This window comes from Schistocerca serialis, chromosome 7 (genome assembly GCF_023864345.2).
Source record: "Schistocerca serialis cubense isolate TAMUIC-IGC-003099 chromosome 7, iqSchSeri2.2, whole genome shotgun sequence".
NCBI lineage: Eukaryota > Metazoa > Arthropoda > Insecta > Orthoptera > Acrididae > Schistocerca > Schistocerca serialis.
Window position 1 is genome coordinate 517,227,005 of NC_064644.1, and position 20,429 is coordinate 517,247,433.

Below are 20,429 nucleotides of genomic sequence, written 5' to 3' on the forward strand. Positions count from 1 at the left end.
CGGTCGAAAAGAAATAGCGGAACATACTTTTCCTGCGTCGAGGTTTAGCTCTTCTCACGGACGTTCCCGTTGTTGTTGTGTTGTGCCTCTGGGTTCCAAGCGACAGCGAGGCAACCTCAACAGCATCACATACGTGTTTAAATGAATCGTAGTGCCTTAATAAAGATAGATGAAACAGTGGCTCAGGTACTGGAGTTCTGAAGCGGCCGTATTGCGTGGGCAGTAAGCTCACTAAGTTAGTGTGTCATGTTAACAACGGGACGGCTATGCGTTAGATCCCACCAAGGGCTATTCCATATTGGTTCCCTAAAAGGCAGCGCGAGAGACTGCCAGGCAAATCCCAAGTGATCTGTACAAGGACTGAGATGTCCGCACGTCTGGAAACGTTCTCGCCGACTTGTGTGCCACGCTGACGACACGGGTTCTCGTCCGATCACCGAAGTAAGCAGCGTTTTTGCGTGCTTAGTACACGGCTCAGTGGCTAACTAGGAAGTCTGCGTGCTGTTGGATTCTTTAATTTTGCCTTTTCCCTTAGTTTTCGGTGTTGCTGCGCGGTAATGATACGGTCCATCACGCTGACCCCTCTCTTGCCTCTCGGGACGCAAATTCGCGAACCTGCGGCCGCAGTCAAATGAAAGGGTCCGTTGTGCGTTTGTCGAGTTGGTCTCTCCCAGTCGTTTCTAGCGCCTGTGCTCTACATATACCCCCATTTGCAAGCTTCAGCTTTCGCGTCAGCCGAGGAAAGTCGAGACAAGTCGACACAAGGGAACACACGATGCTGTGAATCGCAATCCGCACTAGCCTACGCGGAGCGGGACGAGGGGCGAAGGAAAACCATTCGTAACACGACAGTTCGGAAATTCGACGATCGCGAGCGTTGGAAACACTCTCCTGAGTAAAGAAGACAACTTCCGTGCGGTGTCCGGGTTTCGAACCCGGATCAGCTACTTGGGAAGCAACCATGCTGACCGACACAGCACCACCGCCTTCTGCTACGCGCTGCTTGAGCCGTGATGTGTCGCCTTCCCTCCTGGCGCCAGAGGCCGAAGGCAATCTCGCTGTAGGCGCTCAACGACGAGTGGAAGGTGAGCACATGTGAACCCGTTTTCCTGGTGCTGCTAGGGCCATATACTGAAACTGAGCGCAGAACTAACTTTTACTGAAGAATCTGCCCTTTAATGCACATCAGGGCGAACACGAAATTTCTAACATGAAGTACTCACTGACGATCCAAAGACGTTTCAGTATGTACGCGTCGGTACCACCGGGGCAGTGCCTAAGTATTGTAAAGTGAAGGTCGACAGTTTGAGCCTCACGGGAAGTATTTCATTGGCTTCCCACGAGTGCGTAAAGCACAGCGTGGCAGTTGCTAGGAAACGGCCTTATTTGCCGTTGGCTAATATCTAGTTTTCTTTGCATCAATGTGAAAATGTTCCTATTATTAAATACAGTTTCGCTAGTTACAGTTCAAACTGGAAACGACGGTATAAAGCGGTCCAACGCGCCACATTGGTTTCCGAAAGGGAGGGTGCATTTCCTACGCCACGTCTGACATTGCGTCTTAAATATTCTAAAACTGACATAATTCCATCCTACCGAAAAAAGAAACAGATTTCGCAGTGAGGTTCTATGAGATATTGCTAGAGATGGAAGTCTCTGGGGCTCTTGCCTCACACGTCAGATTGGCCGAGCGGTCTAAGGCGCCAGATTTAAGCTCTGGTTCCCGTAAGGCAGCGTGGGTTCGAACCCCACATCTGACAATGCATTTTAAACATTCTGAAACTAACATACTCCCTTGATCTTACAGAACAAGTATAAATTACGCAGAAACACGCCATGCAGATTTTACTGGAGACGACAGTGACACCCCGAGCGGTCGAAAAGAAATACCGGAACATACTTTTCCTGTGTCGATTTTTAGCTCTTCTCACGGACGTTTCCGGTGTTGTTGTGTTGTGCCTCTGGGTTCCAAGCGACAGCGAGGCAACCTCAACAGCATCACATACGTGTTTAAATGAATCGTAGTGCCTTAATAAAGATAGATGAAACGGTGGCTCAGGTACTGGAGTTCTGAAGCGGCCGTATTGCGTGGGCAGTAAGCTCACTAAGTTAGTGTGTCATGCTAACAACGGGACGGCTATGCGTTAGATCCCACCAAGGGCTATTCCATATTGGTTCCCTAAAAGGCAGCGCGAGAGACTGCCAGGCAAATCCCAAGTGATCTGTACAAGGACTGAGATGTCCGCACGTCTGGAAACGTTCTCGCCGACTTGTGTGCCACGCTGACGACACGGGTTCTCGTCCGATCACCGAAGTAAGCAGCGTTATTGCGTGCTTAGTACACGGCTCAGTGGCTAACTAGGAAGTCTGCGTGCTGTTGGATTCTTTAATTTTGCCTTTTCCCTTAGTTTTCGGTGCTGCTGCGAGGTGATGATACGGTCAAGCACGCTGACCCCTCTCTTGCCTCTCGGTACCTAAATTCGCTAGCCTGCGGCCGCAGTCAAATGAAAGGGTCCGTTGTGTGTTTGTCGAGTTGGTCTCTCCCAGTCGTTTCTAGCGACTGTCCTCTACATATACGCCCATTTGCAAGCGTCAGCTTTCGCGTCAGCCGAGCAAAGTCGAGACAAGTCGACACATGGGGACACACGATGCTGTGAATCGCAATCCGCACTAGCCTACGCGGAGCGGGACGAGGGGCGAAGGAAAACCATTCGTAACACGACAGTTCGGAAATTCGACGATCGCCAGCGTTGGAAACACTCTCCTGAGTAAAGAAGACAACTTCCGTGCGGTGTCCGGGTTTCGAACCCGGATCAGCTACTTGGGAAGCAACCATGCTGACCGACACACCACCACCGCCCTCTGCTACGCGCTGCTTGCGCCGTGATGTGTCGCCTTCCCTCCTGGCGCCAGAGGCCGAAGGGAATCTCGCTGTAGGCGCTCAACGCCGAGTGGAAGGCGAGTAAATCTAAACCCGTTTTCCTGGTGCTGCTAGGGCCATATACTGTAACTGAGCGCAGAACTAACTTTTACTGAAGAATCTGCCCTTTAATGCACATCAGGGCGAACACGAAATTTCTAACATGAAGTACTCACTGACGATCCAAAGACGTTTCAGTACGTACGCGTCGGTACCACCGGGGCAGTGCCTAAGTATTGTAAAGTGAAGGTCGACAGTTTGAGCCTCACAGGAAGTATTTCATTGGCTTCCCACGAGTGCGTAATGCACAGCGTGGCAGTTGCTAGGAAACGGCCCTATTTGCCGTTCGTTAATATCAAGTTTTCTTTGCATCAATGTGAAAATGTTCCTATTATTAAATACAGTTTCGCTAGTTACAGTTCAAACTGGAAACGACGGAAGAAAGCGGTCCAACGCGCCACATTGGTTCCCGAAAGGGAGGGTGCATTTCCTACGCCACGTCTGACATTGCGTCTTAAATATTCTAAAACTGACATAATTCCATCCTACCGAAAAAAGAAACAGATTTCGCAGTGAGGTTCTATGAGATATTGCTAGAGATGGAAGTCTCTGGGGCTCTTGCCTCGCACGTCAGATTGGCCGAGCGGTCTAAGGCGCCAGATTTAAGCTCTGGGTCCCGTAAGGGAGCGTGGGTTCGAACCCCACATCTGACAATGCATTTTAAACATTCTGAAACTAACATACTCCCTAGATCTTACAGAACAAGTAAATTATGCAGGAACACGCCATGCAGATTTTACTAGAGACGACAGTGACAGCCCGAGCGGTCGAAAAGAAATACCGGAACATACTTTTCCTGTGTCGATTTTTAGCTCTTCTCACGGACGTTTCCGGTGTTGTTGTGCTGTGCCTCTGGGTTCCAAGCGACAGCGAGGCAACCTCAACAGCATCACATACGTGTTTAAATGAATCGTAGTGCCTTAATAAAGATAGATGAAACGGTGGCTCAGGTACTGGAGTTCTGAAGCGGCCGTATTGCGTGGGCAGTAAGCTCACTAAGTTAGTGTGTCATGCTAACAACGGGACGGCTATGCGTTAGATACCACCAAGGGCTATTCCATATTGGTTCCCTAAAAGGCAGCGCGAGAGACTGCCAGGCAAATCCCAAGTGATCTGTACAAGGACTAAGATGTCCGCACGTCTGGAAACGTTCTCGCCGACTTGTGTGCCACGCTGACGACACGGATTCTCGTCCGATCACCGAGGTTAAGCAGCGTTTTTGCGTGCTTAGTACACGGCTCGGTGGCTAACTAGGAAGTCTGCGTGCTGTTGGATTCTTTAATTTTGCCTTTTCCCTTAGTTTTCGGTGTTGCTGCGCGGTAATGATACGGTCCATCACGCAGACCTCTCTCTTGCCTCTCGGGACGCCAATTCGCGAACCTGCGGCCACAGTCAAATGAAAGGGTCCGTTGTGCGTTTGTCGAGTTGGTCTCTCCCAGTCGTTTCTAGCGCCTGTGCTCTACATATACGCCCATTTGCAAGCTTCAGCTTTCGCGTCAGCCGAGGAAAGTCGAGACAAGTCGACACAAGGGAACACACGATGCTGTGAATCGCAATCCGCACTAGCCTACGCGGAGCGGGACGAGGGGCGAAGGAAAACCATTCGTAACACGACAGTTCGGAAATTCGACGATCGCGAGCGTTGGAAACACTCTCCTGAGTAAAGAAGACAACTTCCGTGCGGTGTCCGGGTTTCGAACCCGGATCAGCTACTTGGGAAGCAACCATGCTGACCGACACACCACCACCGCCCTCTGCTACGCGCTGCTTGCGCCGTGATGTGTCGCCTTCCCTCCTGGCGCCAGAGGCCGAAGGCAATCTCGCTGTAGGCGCTCAACGCCGAGTGGAAGGCGAGTAAATCTGAACCCGTTTTCCTGGTGCTGCTAGGGCCATATACTGTAACTGAGCGCAGAACTAACTTTTACTGAAGAATCTGCCCTTTAATGCACATCAGGGCGAACACGAAATTTCTAACATGAAGTACTCACTGACGATCCAAAGACGTTTCAGTACGTACGCGTCGGTACCACCGGGGCAGTGCCTAAGTATTGTAAAGTGAAGGTCGACAGTTTGAGCCTCACAGGAAGTATTTCATTGGCTTCCCACGAGTGCGTAATGCACAGCGTGGCAGTTGCTAGGAAACGGCCCTATTTGCCGTTCGTTAATATCAAGTTTTCTTTGCATCAATGTGAAAATGTTCCTATTATTAAATACAGTTTCGCTAGTTACAGTTCAAACTGGAAACGACGGAAGAAAGCGGTCCAACGCGCCACATTGGTTCCCGAAAGGGAGGGTGCATTTCCTACGCCACGTCTGACATTGCGTCTTAAATATTCTAAAACTGACATAATTCCATCCTACCGAAAAAAGAAACAGATTTCGCAGTGAGGTTCTATGAGATATTGCTAGAGATGGAAGTCTCTGGGGCTCTTGCCTCGCACGTCAGATTGGCCGAGCGGTCTAAGGCGCCAGATTTAAGCTCTGGTTCCCGTAAGGGAGCGTGGGTTCGAACCCCACATCTGACAATGCATTTTAAACATTCTGAAACTAACATACTCCCTAGATCTCACAGAACAAGTAAATTATGCAGGAACACGCCATGCAGATTTTACTAGAGACGACAGTGACAGCCCGAGCGGTCGAAAAGAAATAGCGGAACATACTTTTCCTGCGTCGAGGTTTAGCTCTTCTCACGGACGTTCCCGTTGTTGTTGTGTTGTGCCTCTGGGTTCCAAGCGACAGCGAGGCAACCTCAACAGCATCACATACGTGTTTAAATGAATCGTAGTGCCTTAATAAAGATAGATGAAACGGTGGCTCAGGTACTGGAGTTCTGAAGCGGCCGTATTGCGTGGGCAGTAAGCTCACTAAGTTAGTGTGTCATGTTAACAACGGGACGGCTATGCGTTAGATCCCACCAAGGGCTATTCCATATTGGTTCCCTAAAAGGCAGCGCGAGAGACTGCCAGGCAAATCCCAAGTGATCTGTACAAGGACTGAGATGTCCGCACGTCTGGAAACGTTCTCGCCGACTTGTGTGCCACGCTGACGACACGGGTTCTCGTCCGATCACCGAAGTAAGCAGCGTTTTTGCGTGCTTAGTACACGGCTCAGTGGCTAACTAGGAAGTCTGCGTGCTGTTGGATTCTTTAATTTTGCCTTTTCCCTTAGTTTTCGGTGTTGCTGCGCGGTAATGATACGGTCCATCACGCTGACCCCTCTCTTGCCTCTCGGGACGCAAATTCGCGAACCTGCGGCCACAGTCAAATGAAAGGGTCCGTTGTGCGTTTGTCGAGTTGGTCTCTCCCAGTCGTTTCTAGCGCCTGTGCTCTACATATACGCCCATTTGCAAGCTTCAGCTTTCGCGTCAGCCGAGGAAAGTCGAGACAAGTCGACAAAAGGAAACACATGATGCTGTGAATCGCAATCCGCACTAGCCTACGCGGAGCGGGACGAGGGGCGAAGGAAAACCATTCGTAACACGACAGTTCGGAAATTCGACGATCGCGAGCGTTGGAAACACTCTCCTGAGTAAAGAAGACAACTTCCGTGCGGTGTCCGGGTTTCGAACCCGGATCAGCTACTTGGGAAGCAACCATGCTGACCGACACACCACCACCGCCTTCTGCTACGCGCTGCTTGCGCCGTGATGTGTCGCCTTCCCACCTGGCGCCAGAGGCCGAAGGCAATCTCGCTGTAGGCGCTCAACGCCGAGTGGAAGGCGAGCACATGTGAACCCGTTTTCCTGGTGCTGCTAGGGCCATATACTGAAACTGAGCGCAGAACTAACTTTTACTGAAGAATCTGCCCTTTAATGCACATCAGGGCGAACACGAAATTTCTAACATGAAGTACTCACTGACGATCCAAAGACGTTTCAGGATGTACGCGTCGGTACCACCGGGGCAGTGCCTAAGTATTGTAAAGTGAAGGTCGACAGTTTGAGCCTCACGGGAAGTATTTCATTGGCTTCCCACGAGTGCGTAAAGCACAGCGTGGCTGTTGCTAGGAAACGGCCTTATTTGCCGTTGGCTAATATCTAGTTTTCTTTGCATCAATGTGAAAATGTTCCTATTATTAAATACAGTTTCGCTAGTTACAGTTCAACTGGAAACGACGGAAGAAAGCGGTCCAACGCGCCACATTGGTTCCCGAAAGGGAGGGTGCATTTCCTACGCCACGTCTGACATTGCGTCTTAAATATTCTAAAACTGACATAATTCCATCCTACCGAAAAAAGAAACAGATTTCGCAGTGAGGTTCTATGAGATATTGCTAGAGATGGAAGTCTCTGGGGCTCTTGTCTCGCACGTCAGATTGGCCGAGCGGTCTAAGGCGCCAGATTTAAGCTCTGTTTGCCGTAAGGGAGCGTGGGTTCGAACCCCACATCTGACAATGCATTTTAAACATTCTGAAACTAACATACTCCCTTGATCTTACAGAACAAGTATAAATTACGCAGAAACACGCCATGCAGATTTTACTGGAGACGACAGTGACACCCCGAGCGGTCGAAAAGAAATACCGGAACATACTTTTCCTGTGTCGATTTTTAGCTCTTCTCACGGACGTTTCCGGTGTTGTTGTGTTGTGCCTCTGGGTTCCAAGCGACAGCGAGGCAACCTCAACAGCATCACATACGTGTTTAAATGAATCGTAGTGCCTTAATAAAGATAGATGAAACGGTGGCTCAGGTACTGGAGTTCTGAAGCGGCCGTATTGCGTGGGCAGTAAGCTCACTAAGTTAGTGTGTCATGCTAACAACGGGACGGCTATGCGTTAGATCCCACCAAGGGCTATTCCATATTGGTTCCCTAAAAGGCAGCGCGAGAGACTGCCAGGCAAATCCCAAGTGATCTGTACAAGGACTGAGATGTCCGCACGTCTGGAAACGTTCTCGCCGACTTGTGTGCCACGCTGACGACACGGGTTCTCGTCCGATCACCGAAGTAAGCAGCGTTTTTGCGTGCTTAGTACACGGCTCAGTGGCTAACTAGGAAGTCTGCGTGCTGTTGGATTCTTTAATTTTGCCTTTTCCCTTAGTTTTCGGTGTTGCTGCGCGGTAATGATACGGTCCATCACGCTGACCCCTCTCTTGCCTCTCGGGACGCAAATTCGCGAACCTGCGGCCATAGTCAAATGAAAGGGTCCGTTGTGCGTTTGTCGAGTTGGTCTCTCCCAGTCGTTTCTAGCGCCTGTGCTCTGCATATACGCCCATTTGCAAGCTTCAGCTTTCGCGTCAGCCGAGGAAAGTCAAGACAAGTCGACACAAGGGAACACACGATGCTGTGAATCGCAATCCGCACTAGCCTACGCGGAGCGGGACGAGGGGCGAAGGAAAACCATTCGTAACACGACAGTTCGGAAATTCGACGATCGCGAGCGTTGGAAACACTCTCCTGAGTAAAGAAGACAACTTCCGTGCGGTGTCCGGGTTTCGAACCCGGATCAGCTACTTGGGAAGCAACCATGCTGACCGACACAGCACCACCGCCTTCTGCTACGCGCTGCTTGCGCCGTGATGTGTCGCCTTCCCTCCTGGCGCCAGAGGCCGAAGGCAATCTCGCTGTAGGCGCTCAACGCCGAGTGGAAGGCGAGCACATGTGAACCCGTTTTCCTGGTGCTGCTAGGGCCATATACTGAAACTGAGCGCAGAACTAACTTTTACTGAAGAATCTGCCCTTTAATGCACATCAGGGCGAACACGAAATTTCTAATTTGATGTACTCACTGACGATCCAAAGACGTTTCAGTATGTACGCGTCGGTACCACCGGGGCAGTGCCTAAGTATTGTAAAGTGAAGGTCGACAGTTTGAGCCTCACGGGAAGTATTTCATTAGCTTCCCACGAGTACGTAAAGCACAGCGTGGCTGTTGCTAGGAAACGGTCTTATTTGCCGTTGGCTAATATCTAGTTTTCTTTGCATCAATGTGAAAATGTTCCTATTATTAAATACAGTTTCGCTAGTTACAGTTCAAACTGGAAACGACGGAAGAAAGCGGTCCAACGCGCCACATTGGTTCCCGAAAGGGAGGGTGCATTTCCTACGCCACGTCTGACATTGCGTCTTAAATATTCTAAAACTGACATAATTCCATCCTACCGAAAAAAGAAACAGATTTCGCAGTGAGGTTCTATGAGATATTGCTAGAGATGGAAGTCTCTGGGGCTCTTGCCTCGCACGTCAGATTGGCCGAGCGGTCTAAGGCGCCAGATTTAAGCTCTGGTTCCCGTAAGGGAGCGTGGGTTCGAACCCCACATCTGACAATGCATTTTAAACATTCTGAAACTAACATACTCCCTTGATCTTACAGAACAAGTATAAATTACGCAGAAACACGCCATGCAGATTTTACTGGAGACGACAGTGACACCCCGAGCGGTCGAAAAGAAATACCGGAACATACTTTTCCTGTGTCGATTTTTAGCTCTTCTCACGGACGTTTCCGGTGTTGTTGTGTTGTGCCTCTGGGTTCCAAGCGACAGCGAGGCAACCTCAACAGCATCACATACGTGTTTAAATGAATCGTAGTGCCTTAATAAAGATAGATGAAACGGTGGCCCAGGTACTGGAGTTCTGAAGCGGCCGTATTGCGTGGGCAGTAAGCTCACTAAGTTAGTGTGTCATGCTAACAACGGGACGGCTATGCGTTAGATCCCACCAAGGGCTATTCCATATTGGTTCCCTAAAAGGCAGCGCGAGAGACTGCCAGGCAAATCCCAAGTGATCTGTACAAGGACTAAGATGTCCGCACGTCTGGAAACGTTCTCGCCGACTTGTGTGCCACGCTGACGACACGGATTCTCGTCCGATCACCGAGGTTAAGCAGCGTTTTTGCGTGCTTAGTACACGGCTCGGTGGCTAACTAGGAAGTCTGCGTGCTGTTGGATTCTTTAATTTTGCCTTTTCCATTAGTTTTCGGTGCTGCTGCGCGGTGATGATACGGTCAAGCACGCTGACCCCTCTCTTGCCTCTCGGTACCTAAATTCGCTAGCCTGCGGCCGCAGTCAAATGAAAGGGTCCGTTGTGTGTTTGTCGAGTTGGTCTCTCCCAGTCGTTTCTAGCGACTGTCCTCTACATATACGCCCATTTGCAAGCGTCAGCCGAGCAAAGTCGAGACAAGTCGACACATGGGGACACACGATGCTGTGAATCGCAATCCGCACTAGCCTACGCGGAGCGGGACGAGGGGCGAAGGAAAACCATTCGTAACACGACAGTTCGGAAATTCGACGATCGCCAGCGTTGGAAACACTCTCCTGAGTAAAGAAGACAACTTCCGTGCGGTGTCCGGGTTTAGAACCCGGATCAGCTACTTGGGAAGCAACCATGCTGACCGACACACCACCACCGCCCTCTGCTACGCGCTGCTTGTGCCGTGATGTGTCGCCTTCCCTCCTGGCGCCAGAGGCCGAAGGCAATCTCGCTGTAGGCGCTCAACGCCGAGTGGAAGGCGAGTAAATCTGAACCCGTTTTCCTGGTGCTGCTAGGGCCATATACTGTAACTGAGCGCAGAACTAACTTTTACTGAAGAATCTGCCCTTTAATGCACATCAGGGCGAACACGAAATTTCTAACATGAAGTACTCACTGACGATCCAAAGACGTTTCAGTACGTACGCGTCGGTACCACCGGGGCAGTGCCTAAGTATTGTAAAGTGAAGGTCGACAGTTTGAGCCTCACAGGAAGTATTTCATTGGCTTCCCACGAGTGCGTAATGCACAGCGTGGCAGTTGCTAGGAAACGGCCCTATTTGCCGATCGTTAATATCAAGTTTTCTTTGCATCAATGTGAAAATGTTCCTATTATTAAATACAGTTTCGCTAGTTACAGTTCAAACTGGAAACGACGGAAGAAAGCGGTCCAACGCGCCACATTGGTTCCCGAAAGGGAGGGTGCATTTCCTACGCCACGTCTGACATTGCGTCTTAAATATTCTAAAACTGACATAATTCCATCCTACCGAAAAAAGAAACAGATTTCGCAGTGAGGTTCTATGAGATATTGCTAGAGATGGAAGTCTCTGGGGCTCTTGCCTCGCACGTCAGATTGGCCGAGCGGTCTAAGGCGCCAGATTTAAGCTCTGGTTCCCGTAAGGGAGCGTGGGTTCGAACCCCACATCTGACAATGCATTTTAAACATTCTGAAACTAACATACTCCCTAGATCTTACAGAACAAGTAAATTATGCAGGAACACGCCATGCAGATTTTACTAGAGACGACAGTGACAGCCCGAGCGGTCGAAAAGAAATAGCGGAACATACTTTTCCTGCGTCGAGGTTTAGCTCTTCTCACGGACGTTCCCGTTGTTGTTGTGTTGTGCCTCTGGGTTCCAAGCGACAGCGAGAAAACCTCAACAGCAACGCATACGTGTTTAAATGAATCGCAAGACCTTAATAAAGATAGATGAAACGGTGGCTCAGGTGCTTTAGTTCTGAAGCGGCCGTATTGCGTGGGCAATATACTCACTAAGTTAGTGTGTCATGCTAACAACGGGAAGGCTATGGGCTACATCCCACCAAGGGATATTCCATATTGGTTCCCTAAAAGGCAGCGCGAGAGACTGCCAGGCAAATCCCAAGTGATCTGTACAAGGACTGAGATGTCCGCACGTCTGGAAACGTTCTCGCCGACTTGTGTGCCACGCTGACGACACGGGTTCTCGTCCGATCACCGAAGTAAGCAGCGTTTTTGCGTGCTTAGTACACGGCTCAGTGGCTAACTAGGAAGTCTGCGTGCTGTTGGATTCTTTAATTTTGCCTTTTCCCTTAGTTTTCGGTGTTGCTGCGCGGTAATGATACGGTCCATCACGCTGACCCCTCTCTTGCCTCTCGGGACGCAAATTCGCGAACCTGCGGCCACAGTCAAATGAAAGGGTCCGTTGTGCGTTTGTCGAGTTGGTCTCTCCTAGTCGTTTCTAGCGCCTGTGCTCTACATATACGCCCATTTGCAAGCTTCAGCTTTCGCGTCAGCCGAGGAAAGTCGAGACAAGTCGACACAAGGGGACACACGATGCTGTGAATCGCAATCCGCACTAGCCTACGCGGAGCGGGACGAGGGGCGAAGGAAAACCATTCGTAACACGACAGTTCGGAAATTCGACGATCGCGAGCGTTGGAAACACTCTCCTGAGTAAAGAAGACAACTTCCGTGCGGTGTCCGGGCTTCGAACCCGGATCAGCTACTTGGGAAGCAACCATGCTGACCGACACAGCACCACCGCCTTCTGCTACGCGCTGCTTGCGCCGTGATGTGTCGCCTTCCCTCCTGGCGCCAGAGGCCGAAGGCAATCTCGCTGTAGGCGCTCAACGCCGAGTGGAAGGCGAGCACATGTGAACCCGTTTTCCTGGTGCTGCTAGGGCCATATACTGAAACTGAGCGCAGAACTAACTTTTACTGAAGAATCTGCCCTTTAATGCACATCAGGGCGAACACGAAATTTCTAACATGAAGTACTCACTGACGATCCAAAGACGTTTCAGTATGTACGCGTCGGTACCACCGGGGCAGTGCCTAAGTATTGTAAAGTGAAGGTCTACAGTTTGAGCCTCACGGAAAGTATTTCATTGGCTTCCCACGAGTGCGTAAAGCACAGCGTGGCTGTTGCTAGGAAACGGCCTTATTTGCCGTTGGCTAATATCTAGTTTTCTTTGCATCAATGTGAAAATGTTCCTATTATTAAATACAGTTTCGCTAGTTACAGTTCAAACTGGAAACGACGGAAGAAACCGGTCCAACGCGCCACATTGGTTCCCGAAAGGGAGGGTGCATTTCCTACGCCACGTCTGACATTGCGTCTTAAATATTCTAAAACTGACATAATTCCATCCTACCGAAAAAAGAAACAGATTTCGCAGTGAGGTTCTATGAGATATTGCTAGAGATGGAAGTCTCTGGGGCTCTTGCCTCGCACGTCAGATTGGCCGAGCGGTCTAAGGCGCCAGACATAAGCTCTGGTTCCCGTAAGGGAGCGTGGGTTCGAACCCCACATCTGACAATGCATTTTAAACATTCTGAAACTAACATACTCCCTTGATCTTACAGAACAAGTATAAATTACGCAGAAACACGCCATGCAGATTTTACTGGAGACGACAGTGACACCCCGAGCGGTCGTAAAGAAATACCGGAACATACTTTTCCTGTGTCGATTTTTATCTCTTCTCACGGACGTTTCTGGTGTTGTTGTGTTGTGCCTCTGGGTTCCAAGCGACAGCGAGGCAACCTCAACAGCATCACATACGTGTTTAAATGAATCGTAGTGCCTTAATAAAGATAGATGAAACGGTGGCTCAGGTACTGGAGTTCTGAAGCGGCCGTATTGCGTGGGCAGTAAGCTCACTAAGTTAGTGTGTCATGCTAACAACGGGACGGCTATGCGTTAGATCCCACCAAGGGCTATTCCATATTGGTTCCCTAAAAGGCAGCGCGAGAGACTGCCAGGCAAATCCCAAGTGATCTGTACAAGGACTAAGATGTCCGCACGTCTGGAAACGTTCTCGCCGACTTGTGTGCCACGCTGACGACACGGATTCTCGTCCGATCACCGAGGTTAAGCAGCGTTTTTGCGTGCTTAGTACACGGCTCGGTGGCTAACTAGGAAGTCTGCGTGCTGTTGGATTCTTTAATTTTGCCTTTTCCCTTAGTTTTCGGTGCTGCTGCGCGGTGATAATACGGTCAAGCACGCTGACCCCTCTCTTGCCTCTCGGTACCTAAATTCGCTAGCCTGCGGCCGCAGTCAAATGAAAGGGTCCGTTGTGTGTTTGTCGAGTTGGTCTCTCCCAGTCGTTTCTAGCGCCTGTCCTCTACATATACGCCCATTTGCAAGCGTCAGCCGAGCAAAGTCGAGACAAGTCGACACATGGGGACACACGATGCTGTGAATCGCAATCCGCACTAGCCTACGCGGAGCGGGACGAGGGGCGAAGGAAAACCATTCGTAACACGTCAGTTCGGAAATTCGACGTTCGCCAGCGTTGGAAACACTCTCCTGAGTAAAGAAGACAACTTCCGTGCGGTGTCCGGGTTTCGAACCCGGATCAGCTACTTGGGAAGCAACCATGCTGACCGACACACCACCACCGCCCTCTGCTACGCGCTGCTTGCGCCGTGATGTGTCGCCTTCCCTCCTGGCGCCAGAGGCCGAAGGCAATCTCGCTGTAGGCGCTCAACGCCGAGTGGAAGGCGAGTAAATCTGAACCCGTTTTCCTGGTGCTGCTAGGGCCATATACTGTAACTGAGCGCAGAACTAACTTTTACTGAAGAATCTGCCCTTTAATGCACATCAGGGCGAACACGAAATTTCTAACATGAAGTACTCACTGACGATCCAAAGACGTTTCAGTACGTACGCGTCGGTACCACCGGGGCAGTGCCTAAGTATTGTAAAGTGAAGGTCGACAGTTTGAGCCTCACAGGAAGTATTTCATTGGCTTCCCACGAGTGCGTAATGCACAGCGTGGCAGTTGCTAGGAAACGGCCCTATTTGCCGTTCGTTAATATCAAGTTTTCTTTGCATCAATGTGAAAATGTTCCTATTATTAAATACAGTTTCGCTAGTTACAGTTCAAACTGGAAACGACGGAAGAAAGCGGTCCAACGCGACACATTGGTTCCCGAAAGGGAGGGTGCATTTCCTACGCCACGTCTGACATTGCGTCTTAAATATTCTAAAACTGACATAATTCCATCCTACCGAAAAAAGAAACAGATTTCGCAGTGAGGTTCTATGAGATATTGCTAGAGATTGAAGTCTCTGGGGCTCTTGCCTCGCACGTCAGATTGGCCGAGCGGTCTAAGGCGCCAGATTTAAGCTCTGGTTCCCGTAAGGGAGCGTGGGTTCGAACCCCACATCTGACAATGCATTTTAAACATTCTGAAACTAACATACTCCCTTGATCTTACAGAACAAGTATAAATTACGCAGAAACACGCCATGCAGATTTTACTGGAGACGACAGTGACACCCCGAGCGGTCGAAAAGAAATACCGGAACATACTTTTCCTGTGTCGATTTTTAGCTCTTCTCACGGACGTTTCTGGTGTTGTTGTGTTGTGCCTCTGGGTTCCAAGCGACAGCGAGGCAACCTCAACAGCATCACATACGTGTTTAAATGAATCGTAGTGCCTTAATAAAGATAGATGAAACGGTGGCTCAGGTACTGGAGTTCTGAAGCGGCCGTATTGCGTGGGCAGTAAGCTCACTAAGTTAGTGTGTCATGCTAACAACGGGACGGCTATGCGTTAGATCCCACCAAGGGCTATTCCATATTGGTTCCCTAAAAGGCAGCGCGAGAGACTGCCAGGCAAATCCCAAGTGATCTGTACAAGGACTAAGATGTCCGCACGTCTGGAAACGTTCTCGCCGACTTGTGTGCCACGCTGACGACACGGATTCTCGTCCGATCACCGAGGTTAAGCAGCGTTTTTGCGTGCTTAGTACACGGCTCGGTGGCTAACTAGGAAGTCTGCGTGCTGTTGGATTCTTTAATATTGCCTTTTCCCTTAGTTTTCGGTGCTGCTGCGCGGTGATGATACGGTCAAGCACGCTGACCCCTCTCTTGCCTCTCGGTACCTAAATTCGCTAGCCTGCGGCCGCAGTCAAATGAAAGGGTCCGTAGTGTGTTTGTCGAGTTGGTCTCTCCCAGTCGTTTCTAGCGACTGTCCTCTACATATACGCCCATTTGCAAGCGTCAGCCGAGCAAAGTCGAGACAAGTCGACACATGGGGACACACGATGCTGTGAATCGCAATCCGCACTAGCCTACGCGGAGCGGGACGAGGGGCGAAGGAAAACCATTCGTAACACGACAGTTCGGAAATTCGACGATCGCCAGCGTTGGAAACACTCTCCTGAGTAAAGAAGACAACTTCCGTGCGGTGTCCGGGTTTCGAACCCGGATCAGCTACTTGGGAAGCAACCATGCTGACCGACACAGCACCACCGCCTTCTGCTACGCGCTGCTTGCGCCGTGATGTGTCGCCTTCCCTCCTGGCGCCAGAGGCCGAAGGCAATCTCGCTGTAGGCGCTCAACGCCGAGTGGAAGGCGAGCACATGTGAACCCGTTTTCCTGGTGCTGCTAGGGCCATATACTGAAACTGAGCGCAGAACTAACTTTTACTGAAGAATCTGCCCTTTAATGCACATCAGGGCGAACACGAAATTTCTAACATGAAGTACTCACTGACGATCCAAAGACGTTTCAGTATGTACGCGTCGGTACCACCGGGGCAGTGCCTAAGTATTGTAAAGTGAAGGTCTACAGTTTGAGCCTCACGGAAAGTATTTCATTGGCTTCCCACGAGTGCGTAAAGCACAGCGTGGCTGTTGCTAGGAAACGGCCTTATTTGCCGTTGGCTAATATCTAGTTTTCTTTGCATCAATGTGAAAATGTTCCTATTATTAAATACAGTTTCGCTAGTTACAGTTCAAACTGGAAACGACGGAAGAAACCGGTCCAACGCGCCACATTGGTTCCCGAAAGGGAGGGTGCATTTCCTACGCCACGTCTGACATTGCGTCTTAAATATTCTAAAACTGACATAATTCCATCCTACCGAAAAAAGAAACAGATTTCGCAGTGAGGTTCTATGAGATATTGCTAGAGATGGAAGTCTCTGGGGCTCTTGCCTCGCACGTCAGATTGGCCGAGCGGTCTAAGGCGCCAGACATAAGCTCTGGTTCCCGTAAGGGAGCGTGGGTTCGAACCCCACATCTGACAATGCATTTTAAACATTCTGAAACTAACATACTCCCTTGATCTTACAGAACAAGTATAAATTACGCAGAAACACGCCATGCAGATTTTACTGGAGACGACAGTGACACCCCGAGCGGTCGTAAAGAAATACCGGAACATACTTTTCCTGTGTCGATTTTTATCTCTTCTCACGGACGTTTCTGGTGTTGTTGTGTTGTGCCTCTGGGTTCCAAGCGACAGCGAGGCAACCTCAACAGCATCACATACGTGTTTAAATGAATCGTAGTGCCTTAATAAAGATAGATGAAACGGTGGCTCAGGTACTGGAGTTCTGAAGCGGCCGTATTGCGTGGGCAGTAAGCTCACTAAGTTAGTGTGTCATGCTAACAACGGGACGGCTATGCGTTAGATCCCACCAAGGGCTATTCCATATTGGTTCCCTAAAAGGCAGCGCGAGAGACTGCCAGGCAAATCCCAAGTGATCTGTACAAGGACTAAGATGTCCGCACGTCTGGAAACGTTCTCGCCGACTTGTGTGCCACGCTGACGACACGGATTCTCGTCCGATCACCGAGGTTAAGCAGCGTTTTTGCGTGCTTAGTACACGGCTCGGTGGCTAACTAGGAAGTCTGCGTGCTGTTGGATTCTTTAATTTTGCCTTTTCCCTTAGTTTTCGGTGCTGCTGCGCGGTGATAATACGGTCAAGCACGCTGACCCCTCTCTTGCCTCTCGGTACCTAAATTCGCTAGCCTGCGGCCGCAGTCAAATGAAAGGGTCCGTTGTGTGTTTGTCGAGTTGGTCTCTCCCAGTCGTTTCTAGCGCCTGTCCTCTACATATACGCCCATTTGCAAGCGTCAGCCGAGCAAAGTCGAGACAAGTCGACACATGGGGACACACGATGCTGTGAATCGCAATCCGCACTAGCCTACGCGGAGCGGGACGAGGGGCGAAGGAAAACCATTCGTAACACGTCAGTTCGGAAATTCGACGATCGCCAGCGTTGGAAACACTCTCCTGAGTAAAGAAGACAACTTCCGTGCGGTGTCCGGGTTTCGAACCCGGATCAGCTACTTGGGAAGCAACCATGCTGACCGACACACCACCACCGCCCTCTGCTACGCGCTGCTTGCGCCGTGATGTGTCGCCTTCCCTCCTGGCGCCAGAGGCCGAAGGCAATCTCGCTGTAGGCGCTCAACGCCGAGTGGAAGGCGAGTAAATCTGAACCCGTTTTCCTGGTGCTGCTAGGGCCATATACTGTAACTGAGCGCAGAACTAACTTTTACTGAAGAATCTGCCCTTTAATGCACATCAGGGCGAACACGAAATTTCTAACATGAAGTACTCACTGACGATCCAAAGACGTTTCAGTACGTACGCGTCGGTACCACCGGGGCAGTGCCTAAGTATTGTAAAGTGAAGGTCGACAGTTTGAGCCTCACAGGAAGTATTTCATTGGCTTCCCACGAGTGCGTAATGCACAGCGTGGCAGTTGCTAGGAAACGGCCCTATTTGCCGTTCGTTAATATCAAGTTTTCTTTGCATCAATGTGAAAATGTTCCTATTATTAAATACAGTTTCGCTAGTTACAGTTCAAACTGGAAACGACGGAAGAAAGCGGTCCAACGCGACACATTGGTTCCCGAAAGGGAGGGTGCATTTCCTACGCCACGTCTGACATTGCGTCTTAAATATTCTAAAACTGACATAATTCCATCCTACCGAAAAAAGAAACAGATTTCGCAGTGAGGTTCTATGAGATATTGCTAGAGATTGAAGTCTCTGGGGCTCTTGCCTCGCACGTCAGATTGGCCGAGCGGTCTAAGGCGCCAGATTTAAGCTCTGGTTCCCGTAAGGGAGCGTGGGTTCGAACCCCACATCTGACAATGCATTTTAAACATTCTGAAACTAACATACTCCCTTGATCTTACAGAACAAGTATAAATTACGCAGAAACACGCCATGCAGATTTTACTGGAGACGACAGTGACACCCCGAGCGGTCGAAAAGAAATACCGGAACATACTTTTCCTGTGTCGATTTTTAGCTCTTCTCACGGACGTTTCTGGTGTTGTTGTGTTGTGCCTCTGGGTTCCAAGCGACAGCGAGGCAACCTCAACAGCATCACATACGTGTTTAAATGAATCGTAGTGCCTTAATAAAGATAGATGAAACGGTGGCTCAGGTACTGGAGTTCTGAAGCGGCCGTATTGCGTGGGCAGTAAGCTCACTAAGTTAGTGTGTCATGCTAACAACGGGACGGCTATGCGTTAGATCCCACCAAGGGCTATTCCATATTGGTTCCCTAAAAGGCAGCGCGAGAGACTGCCAGGCAAATCCCAAGTGATCTGTACAAGGACTAAGATGTCCGCACGTCTGGAAACGTTCTCGCCGACTTGTGTGCCACGCTGACGACACGGATTCTCGTCCGATCACCGAGGTTAAGCAGCGTTTTTGCGTGCTTAGTACACGGCTCGGTGGCTAACTAGGAAGTCTGCGTGCTGTTGGATTCTTTAATATTGCCTTTTCCCTTAGTTTTCGGTGCTGCTGCGCGGTGATGATACGGTCAAGCACGCTGACCCCTCTCTTGCCTCTCGGTACCTAAATTCGCTAGCCTGCGGCCGCAGTCAAATGAAAGGGTCCGTAGTGTGTTTGTCGAGTTGGTCTCTCCCAGTCGTTTCTAGCGACTGTCCTCTACATATACGCCCATTTGCAAGCGTCAGCCGAGCAAAGTCGAGACAAGTCGACACATGGGGACACACGATGCTGTGAATCGCAATCCGCACTAGCCTACGCGGAGCGGGACGAGGGGCGAAGGAAAACCATTCGTAACACGACAGTTCGGAAATTCGACGATCGCGAGCGTTGGAAACACTCTCCTGAGTAAAGAAGACAACTTCCGTGCGGTGTCCGGGTTTCGAACCCGGATCAGCTACTTGGGAAGCAACCATGCTGACCGACACACCACCACCGCCCTCTGCTACGCGCTGCTTGCGCCGTGATGTGTCGCCTTCCCTCCTGGCGCCAGAGGCCGAAGGCAATCTCGCTGTAGGCGTTCAACGCCGAGTGGAAGGCGAGTAAATCTGAACCCGTTTTCCTGGTGCTGCTAGGGCCATATACTGTAACTGAGCGCAGAACTAACTTTTACTGAAGAATCTGCCCTTTAATGCACATCAGGGCGAACACGAAATTTCTAACATGAAGTACTCACTGACGATCCAAAGACGTTTCAGTACGTACGCGTCGGTACCACCGGGGCAGTGCCTAAGTATTGGAAAGTGAAGGTCGACAGTTTGAGCCTCACAGGAAGTATTTCATTGGCTTCCCACGAGTGCGTAATGCACAGCGTGGCAGTTGCTAGGAAACGGCCCTATTTGCCGTTCGTTAATATCAAGTTTTCTTTACATCAATGTGAAAATGTTCCTATTATTAAATACAGTTTCGCTAGTTACAGTTCAAACTGGAAACGACGGAAGAAAGCGGTCCAACGCGCCACATTGGTTCCCGAAAGGGGTGGTGCATTTCCTACGCCATGTCAGACATTGCGTCTTAAATTTTCTAAAACTGACATAATTCCATCCTACCGAAAAAAGAAACAGATTTCGCAGTGAGGTTCTTTGAGATATTGATAGAGATGGAAGTCTCTGGAGCTCTTGCCTCGCACGTCAGATTGGCCGAGCGGTCTAAGGCGCCAGATTTAAGCTCTGGTTCCCGTAAGGGAGCGTGGGTTCGAACCCCACATCTGACA

General features: G+C 50.1%; 11 non-coding genes across 11 annotated transcripts; all 11 read left to right on the forward strand.

Moving 5' to 3' along the window:
* The first annotated feature begins 1,676 nt into the window (after positions 1-1,676).
* Positions 1,677-1,760, forward strand: Trnal-uaa (transfer RNA leucine (anticodon UAA)). The gene has a single exon. It is a non-coding gene; the product is annotated as a tRNA-Leu (tRNA).
* Positions 1,761-3,549: 1,789 nt separating this feature from the next.
* On the forward strand, positions 3,550-3,633 carry Trnal-uaa (transfer RNA leucine (anticodon UAA)). The gene has a single exon. It is a non-coding gene; the product is annotated as a tRNA-Leu (tRNA).
* A 1,788-nt stretch (positions 3,634-5,421) lies between these two features.
* Trnal-uaa (transfer RNA leucine (anticodon UAA)) lies at positions 5,422-5,505 on the forward strand. The gene has a single exon. It is a non-coding gene; the product is annotated as a tRNA-Leu (tRNA).
* A 1,786-nt stretch (positions 5,506-7,291) lies between these two features.
* Positions 7,292-7,375, forward strand: Trnal-uaa (transfer RNA leucine (anticodon UAA)). The gene has a single exon. It is a non-coding gene; the product is annotated as a tRNA-Leu (tRNA).
* Positions 7,376-9,164: 1,789 nt separating this feature from the next.
* Positions 9,165-9,248, forward strand: Trnal-uaa (transfer RNA leucine (anticodon UAA)). Its single transcript has one exon. It is a non-coding gene; the product is annotated as a tRNA-Leu (tRNA).
* A 1,778-nt stretch (positions 9,249-11,026) lies between these two features.
* On the forward strand, positions 11,027-11,110 carry Trnal-uaa (transfer RNA leucine (anticodon UAA)). Its single transcript has one exon. It is a non-coding gene; the product is annotated as a tRNA-Leu (tRNA).
* Positions 11,111-12,897: 1,787 nt separating this feature from the next.
* Positions 12,898-12,981, forward strand: Trnal-uaa (transfer RNA leucine (anticodon UAA)). The gene has a single exon. It is a non-coding gene; the product is annotated as a tRNA-Leu (tRNA).
* A 1,778-nt stretch (positions 12,982-14,759) lies between these two features.
* On the forward strand, positions 14,760-14,843 carry Trnal-uaa (transfer RNA leucine (anticodon UAA)). Its single transcript has one exon. It is a non-coding gene; the product is annotated as a tRNA-Leu (tRNA).
* A 1,778-nt stretch (positions 14,844-16,621) lies between these two features.
* Trnal-uaa (transfer RNA leucine (anticodon UAA)) lies at positions 16,622-16,705 on the forward strand. Its single transcript has one exon. It is a non-coding gene; the product is annotated as a tRNA-Leu (tRNA).
* A 1,778-nt stretch (positions 16,706-18,483) lies between these two features.
* Positions 18,484-18,567, forward strand: Trnal-uaa (transfer RNA leucine (anticodon UAA)). The gene has a single exon. It is a non-coding gene; the product is annotated as a tRNA-Leu (tRNA).
* A 1,778-nt stretch (positions 18,568-20,345) lies between these two features.
* On the forward strand, positions 20,346-20,429 carry Trnal-uaa (transfer RNA leucine (anticodon UAA)). The gene has a single exon. It is a non-coding gene; the product is annotated as a tRNA-Leu (tRNA).